An 8,960-nucleotide genomic window follows, 5' to 3' on the forward strand; every position below is an offset into this window, starting at 1 on the left:
TTGTGTTTGCACCCATCAGATAGTTGCAGACTATTTGTTTTTGGTGTATTGAAAAGTGTGTTAAAATCACAAACTATCACTTTAAGTTTGCAAGGGGTTTCCCGGTCTTGCTTGCAGGCCTGGAGGCTGTGTGCCATCTGGGCCTTGAGCTTCCCATCTGCAGAGCCATCCTAGAGCATGATGAGTTGTGCATCTCTGCTTTTGGGAGCAGTCTGCTTTGTCTCTCTGTGTTTTAGGGTTTTTGTGTGGTGGTATTCTGAATTCTCAGATACTATGCAGTGTTACATTGCAACTTTCCAGCAAGGGTATTTTATGTTTTTATCTAACTTTTCTGTGTAAGCTATAAACATAACACCCAAGATGGACAGTTACAGCTCTTTCAATCCTTTCTCCATAAATCAATTCCTCTAGCCCCTGGATAATTTTTGTGGCTCTTCTCTGAACACACTCTAATTTGTCAACATCTTTCTATCTTTAGGTTTCTGGTAATGAAGTGTCCAGAACTGAACCCACTGTCTAGCTGAGGTGATATCATGCCTCTGCATTTGCAGCCCCTAAATTGAAATGTGTTGTCCCAGTGTGGGGCTTAGTGGTTTACTTAGTGTTCAGTGCAGAGTTAATGGTATGGCCCAGAATGAGAAATAATTGTATAGGTTAATTAGACGGTACTAAGTAACCAGACTAACTCATGGTTGAACTTGGGGTGGGAGAGAATAAGAGCGGGCAGACTGCATGAGCGCACAACCAACCAAGCATCAAACCAGTCCCTAATGGCCCACAGACTATCAGAAGAGTTAAGGGAGAATTGGAGATCTGCATTTCTAGTTTCCATTTGAGAAGACACTGGGCTAAGATTTCTAGTGGCTTGAGGCCACACCCGGATTATGCCTAAAGTGTTCCTTGAGACTCCTCCTTGTCACAGCAGAGATCATGCTGACTCAGACTCATTAGAAATCACCTTTCACTCCCTCAGGAAGTACTAGCAAATGTACTGACTGAACCCTGCTCACCTATGGTGTGTGAATAACAAATAATGTATTAATACATGTGTCAAGCAGCAGGGATATGTGCAGTATCTTGAAAGCTGAGCATACAGGCCATATCTGCTGCATGCAGAGTACACAGAGGAAGCTGAGTGACAATGCAGAGTGCACTCTTTCCACTGCCTACCTAGTCATGTTGCATGCATGGCTCATTTATTTCATTGCTGTAGCATGCATGCCCTCGCTCTTGTTGCACATGGGGTGCATACCTGCACTTCCATAAGGGTCAGGTTATTATGAATACGATAGATCCAAGCAAAAGCTTTCTCAGGCCACCTTTGGCCCTGCCTCCATACACTCACATACCAGCAGATCCATGTAACCCAGCCGTAACCTCCCCGAATCGAAAGCAGACCGCAAGGAGAGACTTGATGTTTTTCAGATGTTATTGGTGTATTTTGATCTCTCTGTTTATGTAAGTGCCTCCTGAGGAATACTCAGTTTACTCAGAGAGGTGTGTGTAATTTACCGGTCCTAGACAGGGAAGCTACACTCAGAGAGGGTGGCTTCAAGTAGTCAGGGATGTAGCTGGGCGTCACCACCACTGTTGATTTTGTGGGTGCAGGGATGTCCTGGCAAATGTATATATGCACCCATTTCAGTCAGGGCTCACAGCCCTGCTCCTTCCATAACTTGCAGGGATAAGCTCTACGTGTTGTAGATGAAACAGACTCCTCACACGTGGTGTGATGCAATGAGAGTGGAACTGACAGGCTCACCTGGTCCAGTCCCCTGCATCATGAAACCAGGAGTTTTTTCACTAGCCTCTAGTGTGGCTTCATCCAGGGTCTATTTTCCCTATATGCTTTGAGTAACAACGCGGTCTCCCTTGGAGATCCCATTAGCTTGTCAGTTTCCATAATGCTTTAGCCCAGGACTCACAGTGCTGCTTGGAACCAGGCATAGTGTGGGCAGGTGCTCTAAGTTCCTGACCAGCTCTGCCAGTGCCCCTCAATCCAGACCTGTAACAGGCCCTGTCATGCACAGATGCTGATCATTCTGAAAAGCTCAACTGACCAATATCTATCAGGCACCTGACTTGACTCTGAACTTATGCCTCCAAGAGTTGGAAATATTGGCACGTTCTTCCACTGCCCTGCACCTTGATCTTCCCCAGCGTGCTGTCGCTACACGATGGCCAGGCATTGGGTACACAGGGTATCTAAATTCTCACACACCTCAGATCATTGGCTCCCCTGACAGAGTGAGCAGTGGAGGCTGGTCTATGTCAGCAAGGATAAACCAGACCCTCAAGAAGCAGCAGCAAGAGGGCAGAAGAAAGGCAAATCTCCTGAGGTTATTTAGTGAAAGTGTTTGGTATGTGAGGCTGCTCTGAGCAATGACTCCTGACAGCTGTGTCCCAGGGACAAAGCCCTCCTGAGGGCTTCTCCTTTCTTTGTTTTATTCTTCAGCTTCTTGGGCTTTGCCAAGGGCCCCAAAGGCAGGTGAAGATTCTTTGTTGAATAACACAAACCAGTGGCTGGAGTGCCACAGAATTCTGGCTGTGGGCCCCACTGAAGCTGGCTTCTGCTGCAGCAGGTTGAGGCCCTTACTGCCCCCAGCCCTTGTCCCACAATCACCTCCCTCTGGGTGCTGGGGAGCCGGGGGGAAGGTCTCTCGGTTCACTGGGACAGCCTGTGTTGCGTTGGATATATAAAGGTTGAGTGGGTCACCATAGCAACCTGTGTGCAGCCACTGACCTAAAATGAAAAGGAGTACTTGTGGCACCTTAGAGACTAACAAATTTATTTGAGCATAAGCTTTCGTGAGCTACAGCTCACTTCGAAAGCTTATGCTCAAATAAATTTGTTAGTCTCTAAGGTGCCACAAGTACTCCTTTTCTTTTTGCGAATACAGACTAACACGGCTGCTACTCTGAAACCTGACCTAAAATGCTTTTCTAATCTTTAGTTAACAGGGAGGTTCAATGTTCCCTGTCTCTCTTTTCTCTCTTCCCCTGTCTGCTTCATTCCAGCCTCTGGGGTATTGAGGGTTTCCCTCCCCTCAGTCACATCATAGCTAGCCTACCCCTCCTGTCTCCACCCATTTCCACCCCCCCCAAACACACACTGTCTGCTTTTCCATGAAGGCGGCTGCCTTTCGTAACCTGTCCAGCCACCTCTTTGAATGTTTCCACTTTAGCTCAAAAAGGAACATTAGAAAAACCCAAACTGCATTAGATTATATAATAAAAATGCCATCTAATAAATCTTGCCTGGGCCAGCTGCTGCAGTGAGGATTAAGAAGTTTATCCTTGTTTTCCCTGAGGTATCTCCAGAATAAATAACAGGTTCCACTGGTTGAGGCCATGTGCCTTTCCCACATGCAAAGCCTCTTATAACCTGCACCAGCCAAGCTGCACCTGGTTTCCAAGCTCGCACAAGGAAGAACCTGGAAGATCCATTAGATCTGCCGTGGTATGCAACTAGTCCCAAAGGCCAAGTAATTAGAGTAATAACTGCAATGCACTGGTGGGCTATTTTTCATAGGCCCATCTGAATATTCATTTGTTTAGGCAGTGGTGGCTGCAGGAGACCCAAAGCTCAGGAGCTGCCTCCTTCCTGCTGCTGGATTTCTGAAGGGTTCTGGAGGGAAGGTGCCAATTGAATACCATGTGCAAATGGCTGTCAAACAGGTGGCAATTCCCAGAGTGCTGCTGGCATTGGACTACACAGAGGCTGTCTCCCTGTTCTCTAACCTAGAGTAAGAGCACTATGATAGCAACAGTCTGACAGGGGAGAGAGTATTAGAAAGGAGCCTCACATAGATGGGGAATGTGGTAAGGAATCTATGCTGAAGAAGCTCCTGGGAAATTACTCAGAATACTTTTATTGAACCAGCTTCAGTTAATGAAAGAGACAAGACCTGAAGAAGAGCTTATGGAGCTCAAAAGCTTATCTCTCTCACCAACAGAAGTTGGTCCAATAAAAGATATTACCTTACCCTCCTTGTCTCTTTCATATTCTGGGACCTACTTGGCAATAAGAAGACCTTCTCCGCCAATAAGGCCCTCACCAAAGCCAGCACTAACTCAATTTCCACCCACTCTGCCTTTGAAACCCTCCACATCCCAGCAGCCCATAATTCTGGAGCCACAGTGAACACTGCTAAGGATAACACTTTCTCTAACATCACGTTGGCCAACTATCTCCACTACTATCGGCAAAGACATCCACGTTTCAGCCCATAACACCACCCTCCACAGTCAGCTGGTACCAGCACTTCGTCTACCAACATCCCCACCAGGCAACAATCCATCAGCATGAATGCTACTGTCTGTGATGCCTCCTGCCATCCCCAACAACACCGACAGTGCCATCAGGGATACCTCTCCACTAATGCATGGTGGGAGAAGGACATGGCCAGGAGAGGATGGAGGCAAGGCAGTAAAGAAAGGGGAAGAAGGAAAGGGCAGGACAGAAAAGGCCACCACATTAAAGAATTTTGGGCCCCTACACTGTGGAAATTGGGGGCCCCTCCACCTTCACTCAAATTTGGACTGGGCACCACCCATCTTCCCCTACCTCTATTCATGATGGAGGAACGGCCAGGTTAATCTAGGTCTAGAGAAGGGACAGAACCTTCCCCTTTGAATTCAAATGGGATGAGATGTCTCAGGCTTTGCTGTCAGGAAAGCTGCAGGGCACTATGTCTTTTACATGCCTGATTCCCTTGCTGTCCTGCAGGCTCTTTCAGACCCTTGCTGCTGGTAACTGGATTTGTTGGTGGTCTCTACCCAAATTCACAGAACAGCATTTGAAAGTAGGGAAGAGAAGGAGAGGAGATCAGGATATGCTAAAATCAGCAGTGTTCTACAATGTGGCCCAATGACTTACTTGTGTGACCCATGCACCATAAGTTCCAGCATGAAATGCACCATCATGTGTTGAGTGAAGGCTACTGGCATCCCGGCTGCAATGTGCTCCATTTAGTACAATTAGACGTGGTCCTTGGCCACTTGGAAAATTTGCCAGGTACCCCTCGCCTGAGCTGTATTTAGCCACCCTTGATTTAACCTTTCAGCCTTTCCTAGTCCTTGTTTCTCTTGGGACTCAGCACTGATAAATTCCACACATATTTATAAGCCCCAGAAGAGCTGCCATTTCCAGAGATTTCTGTCAGAGGACAAAACCTGACCTCCTGTGCAAAGTCGTGATGCCCCCAAGAGGCATTCCCCTGTGATTGGTGATTTCAGCACCCTGCCAACAGGACAGACAATGCCATGGCAAAGGGGCCCATCCCATAAAATGCAGGCTGGATGGAGCTCTCCAGTGCTGGTGAAGGCTGTGAGGCAGGCACAGACATCTTAAAGCATGGCCCAGCTTAACCAAATCTCTTCCAGCCTCTGTAATAATGATTCTGCTCAGCTTTCTCTCCCTCTAGATTGAGTTTTACAGCCAAAATGCCCTCAGGAAGCTGAAGACTAATCTCAGGAGGTGAAGGAAACAACCAGGACTGAGGCCCATCCACCTACACCTCAGGATGAGTGAAAACCAATGGCTTACGGAATGAGTGGAGACCAAGAAATATTGCTGCCACTATTTCAGAACTGTCTTTGATTCACCTCAGGCAGTGGGGGACGTCAGCCCCAGGGGTTCTCCTGAGTCACCATCAGGTGATGGTCTCTTGTTTCCCTTCCTATATTCCTTGTTCACTTGATAAGAAGCCAAGTCCGCCTAACCTTTCAGCTGTGAGGGGAAGGCCGGGTAACCCAACCCCAGAGCCAACCCCGATGCTGCTTCTGCTGGATGGCAGCTACTTGTGGAATCTCCTTGCTCTGTGGAGAGCTGTCTGGGAACAGCCATTGTGTGAGGCTGGAGACTGACAGAATCAGGCATCCTATGGTGGTTAGGCCACTGTGTGTCTTTGGCCTGCCTTAGCTGAGGTAAGGAGAAGGCTGGGGTGGAGGTTCTCTTTCTGATGGGCTTTATGTCCAGAAGGGTGTGAAGTAGTCAGGAAACAGCTGAGCCCCAGCTGAGGGGAAAATGAATGGATACTCCAGCTTCTGCAGTGCTGGGGATGGAGAGCCTGGGGCCTTTCCAGTCAGGTCTTTGTGTGTAGGCAGTATGCAGGAGTGGTGAACATACGGATGGGACCTCAGGGGGTGAGTGCACCTCACAGATTCTGGGATCCTCAATCAGGCTCCTTACGGGATCCCAGAGAATATCCTTATTCCCCACAATATCATCCCTTTAGTCCCCCTCTCCTCCGTGGTCTTGCATCAGATAAACCTATCCATCTAATCAAAAAGGGCTGGATGTGGCTTAGAGCAACTTGGATTGGGAACAGAGAAGGTCACTTGAGCAACATGGGGTGCTTCCCTTTCCTTGGGGATGAGCATATCACTCCATGCCTCTTGCAGTCTCTGCTGGCCTGGGGCTGGGTTACTGAGCTCAGTTTCCCTATGAAGCGTCCTTCAGCAGGTGTGCTGGTCCCAGTGAAACATACAGCACATAGAAGAAAGCCCTTCTTTATCTCCAGTCTACAGGAAAATGTAGTGCTTTATCCTGCGCTGTATGGCACAGAGTACCATGGAGCCCCGTGGGATGTGATGATGTGATTGTACCCTGCGTTCCTGGGTACACAGACTAGCAGATCAGACGTGTCCATGTAGTGTGCTGTAATGATCCACTGTGACATTAGTATTACCTCTTCAGCCATAGTCCTTGCCTCCTCCCTGCCAGTCTGAGCAAACAGGCCAAGGACTGATGGGGCTGTGGGAATGGAGCTCCCCTATCCTAGTCCACAGGGGACAGGAAGCCACCTTAACAGCTTGCACTCTGGGGCCATCTCGTGCACCAAGCTGTGTCATCATGCAATGGTCTATTGAGATGTTATATGGTGGTGTCATGATGCAATGTTGAACGCGGTCTGTGGACGTTGGTATCTTCATGACCATGGTAACCAAGGGCCGATAAGCATGGCTGGCAGGAGGCAAGAGACCACCCTCAGAATCAATACTGACATGCAAAATTGACATGCAATACTGACATCAACACTGACCCAGCTCAGCGGTGAGGTACGTTGCAGAGGAATGATGTTTGTGGGAGGCTGACCATGCCACTGTCTGTGCTGCACCTGCTCTGTGGGTCTATCCAGTCTGCAGGGCTGTCAATCTGGCATCTTTCCCCAACATGGCACTCCTTTTAATACAAAAAAAACAATCAGTTTGTTGTGGAGGCAGCTCCTTGGAGTGAGAATCCCCCCACCTCTACTTGGATATGGGCTGGGCAAGGAATCTGTGGAGAGGTCAGGAAATGGTGTGTGCAGCCAGCCCGTGAGACAATGGACTGACTGGGGCCCCCCTCCCAGCAGCCCCTATACCTGCAATGAGCACGGAGGGAAGGGATGGCTGATGTCAGTGGTGCCAGCAGGCTGCCGTGTTCTGTCTTTGTTATTGCCTAGAGCTGGTCAAAAGTTTTTCAACAGAACAGTTTTCTAGCAGAAAATGCTGATCTGCAATGTTTTGCAGGAATGTATTGATTTCAATGGAAAAAACTTCAAAATGTTCAGGACTGAAATGGAGTATTTAGTATCTGACTTCTCATTTTGCTTTATCTTAATTTTTTAAACTTTTAATTTATCGCTAGATACACACAATTCCTATTTACATCTAAATATTTCAATCTTCTTATTGAAATGAAATATTTTGATAGTTGTTTCAATGTTTCTGAAATGAAATATTTCAGATTTACATTCCATGGTAAATTTTTAAATTTGATTTTTTTTTTTCATCCTGATTCAGGATAGAAGGAAATGTTGAGATGTTAGAATTCCCTGCAGGATGGACATTCCACTTCCCTACCAGCTCTCCTCGCATCCAGTTTGATCCCCTCTGCAGTTCATGCTTTCAGATGAATGCTAGATGTGTGTCACTAGAAGCAAAAGGGCTGGGGCCAAGATTGGGAGGAGGCCTAGGAGGTTGGCATGGGGTGTATGTGTGTGGAGGGAGCCATGGTGTATATGAGTCTCATTTCCTAGAGAGGAAGGATGATCCAGTAGTTGGACACTAACCTAGTGTGACATTCCCCTCTGTTGTTATCTGGACCGGTGATCTGCTAGGTCACTCCAATCCTTGACTCTGGGAGCCAGCCTTACCCTGCTCTGCTGTGAGAACCCCCACTCCTGGGCTGTTCACACACAGCCTCTGGCATGTCAGCTGCTCCTTGGATTGTGCAACTGAATGACACAAGCCAATATCTCCGGTCCCAGACACAACCCTAGGAACCTCCATCTTGCAGTGTCCAATTATGGCCGCTGAACGCTGCAAGCTTATATGAGTTTGTCAATTTAACAAAGAAATTGATATGTACCAAGCTTGTTATCCCAAGGGGAGTCTCTGCCACACTTCAAACCAAACACACTGCTTCAGGTAGAATAAACAAACAGATTTATTCACTACAAAGATAGATTTTTAAGTGATTATAAATCAAAGCACAAGAAGTTGGATTTGGTCAAATGAAATAAAAGCAAAATGCATTCTAAGCTGATTTTAACACTTTCATTGCCCTTACAAACTTAGATGTTTCTCACCACAGGCTGGCTGGTTGCCCTTCAGCGAGGCTCTCCCCTTTGATCAGCGCTTTAGTTGCTTGGTGTGTTGTCTGTAGATATAGGTGGAAGAGAGAGGAAGAGCATGGCAAACGTTTCTTGCTTTTATCATGTTCTTTCTTCCCTCTTGGCTTTGCCCCCTCTCCCCCCCCCCCGCCTTCAAAGTCAGATGAGCATTACCTCATTGCAGTCCCAAACTGACCAAAGGAAGAGGGGAGGGTGGGACACTCACTCAAGAGTCCAGCTGATCCTTTGTTGTTGCCTATGCTAGTGTCCTTTGTTCCTGTGAGGCTCAGCTGGGTTTGTCCCATACATGCCCTGATGAGGTGTGAACTTCCCCTTTGCTTCTGGAGAGTTTTTGTCTGG

The sequence above is a fragment of the Dermochelys coriacea genome, chromosome 9 (assembly GCF_009764565.3).
Source record: "Dermochelys coriacea isolate rDerCor1 chromosome 9, rDerCor1.pri.v4, whole genome shotgun sequence".
Taxonomy (NCBI): Eukaryota; Metazoa; Chordata; order Testudines; family Dermochelyidae; genus Dermochelys; species Dermochelys coriacea.